General features: G+C 47.5%; 1 pseudogene; it reads right to left on the reverse strand.

The window, feature by feature from the left end:
• Positions 1–1,812: 1,812 nt before the first annotated feature.
• Positions 1,813–1,978, reverse strand: LOC116275204 (annotated as a pseudogene).
• Positions 1,979–2,435: the final 457 nt, after the last annotated feature.

Below are 2,435 nucleotides of genomic sequence, written 5' to 3' on the forward strand. Positions count from 1 at the left end.
AATAATCAGTCGGAACTGCCGCACTTCTGAAAAGAACTTCATTTGGGATTTATAATCAACTGGACTGATTCACTAAATAATTGGACTAGTAAACCAGTTTTACCTTTTTTTTTTTTTTTTTTTTGAGATGGAGTCTCACTCTGTGAGCGATCTTGGCTCACTGCAACCTCCGCCTCCCGGGTTCACACCATTCTCCTGCCTCAGCCTCCTGAGTAGCTGGGACTATAGGCACACAACACCAAGCCCACCTAATTTTTGTATTTTTAGTAGAGACGGGGTTTCACCGTGTTAGCCAGGATGGTCTCGATCTCCTGACCTCGCGATCCGCCCACCCCAGCCTCCCAAAATGCTGGGATTGCAGGCATGAGCCACTGCGCCCAGCCCCGTTTTGCATTTTTAAATTAATTAAAGTGTTTATACATTTTGTGTCCTTGAATCCACTCAAGGCCAGGGGGAAGAGGGGAAACACATCTAAGAAATTCATTTAAATGACTACATATCCTTTTCAGCTCCCTTTAAACTGCAATAAATCAGACCATGCTAGTTGGAGGGCTGCCTGGATGGGAGACAGATTATGTGTGACCAGGATCTGTACAGTAAAAGCTGGCCCCAGACAGGTTCTCTTAAAGAGCGTACTGAGCTGCTGAAATATGAAAAACAAGAATTCCTAAAACAGAAATCTCTCCTCATCCTTTCAATCCCGATGAAGCTCTGTCTCTTAACTTACACTGGCGGGAAACTGGTAACGTAGATTGAATGATCCACCCCAGTTTTTCACCCACACTCACACCCTCGCCATAGCCTCCCTTTCCCACCCCTTGACATTGGACTTGGCCAAAGGGATGCCAGCAGGCATGACACAGCAAAACTGGAAAGGTGCTTGCAGGGTTAGATGTGCCGTCTCTCAGGGCCCTGCCATCAGCCCGAGATGAGCCTGCCCCTGCTGGTCCCAGGAAGAGGATGAGAGCATGTGAAGCAGGGCTGCCCAGCCAACTCACAAACGCATGAGTAAGAAATAAATGATTATTACTGTTTGCCACTGAGATGTGGGGATGGTTTGTTACACAGGATAACTGTGGCAATGGCTAACTGATGACACTCAGAGGGCAAGTGTCCCTGCAGCAAACATGAGGAGGAATTCCTGAGCCTTTACATTCAAGTGGCTGCTCTCACGAGAGACAGACTTCGACTCTGGCTGGTGCGATGGCTCTCACCGGCAGTCCCAACTCTTGGGAGGCCAAGAGCAGAGGATCACTTGAGCCCAGGAGTTTGAAAGCAGCCTGGGTAATGGATCAAGACCCCATCTCTACAACAACAACAACAACAAAAACACAGTGTTTTAAACTAAAGGAGCCATGCAAAGGATGTAATACAGATTTATTAAATTCAAAACCAGGCTGGGCATGGTGGCTTGCACCTGTAATCCCAGCACTTTGGGAGGCAGAGGCGGGTGGATTACCTGAGATCAGAAGTTCAAGACCAGCCTGGTCAACGTGGTGAAATCCCGTGTCTGCTAAAAAGACAAAAATTAGTCAGGCGTGGTGGCCCATGCCTGTAATCCCAGCTACTTGGGAGGCTGAGGCAGGAGAATTGATTGAACCTAGGAGGTGGAGGTTGCAGTGAGCTGAGATCACACCACTGCACTCCAGGCTGGGTGACAAGAGTAAAACTCTCTTAAAAAAAAAAAATCCAGAAAAACTACTTTTCTGGAATACAAATCAGAATAATGGCTGCTTGGGGATTAGGGGACAAGGGAAGTTGAGTAGACTGTAAAGGGATTGGGGGGAATTTTCTACAATGGTGGCAATGTTTTCTGCCTTGATTGGGGTATTGGCTACAGACAGACATTTGTAAAAAACCATTGAACTATATACTTAAGATCTGTGTGTTTTACTAAACTATTCCTCAATTTTTCAATTAGCAATAATTGCGCCTTGGATAAACCTCATCAGCTACAATACTGCCACTGTGCAAAGCTATTCCTCAATTTTTAAAAACATAACTGTATGGGGTGGATACCCAGACCAGGGTGAGGCTGAGGTGCAGACAGGCCTACCTGAGGAGCTGGGCAGCCCTCTAAGACTCCAAGACTCGGTGGGCTCTGGGCAGGCAAAGCCTCCCTCTCGCAAAAGTTCTGGGAACCCTTTTCGGGGGGCTCAGAGTCTGGCCATATCTCTCGGTTTTCTGACGTCCTAGACACACCATGAGAAAGAACTTTGACTGGGCTCTCAATCTGGTAGGTGACCTAGGATATGGGGCTTATATCCAGGACCAAGAACCCAGGGCTTATATCCAGAGCCTAGGACATCAGGCTTATACCCACGGCCTAGAACCTGGGGCATATACCCAGAGCCTAGGACACAAGATTTATACCTAGAAAGGACACAGAACTTACACTCAGGGCCTGGAACCCGGGGCTTATAACCAGGGCCTAG

The sequence above is a fragment of the Papio anubis genome, chromosome 5, assembly GCF_008728515.1.
Source record: "Papio anubis isolate 15944 chromosome 5, Panubis1.0, whole genome shotgun sequence".
Lineage (NCBI taxonomy): Eukaryota > Metazoa > Chordata > Mammalia > Primates > Cercopithecidae > Papio > Papio anubis.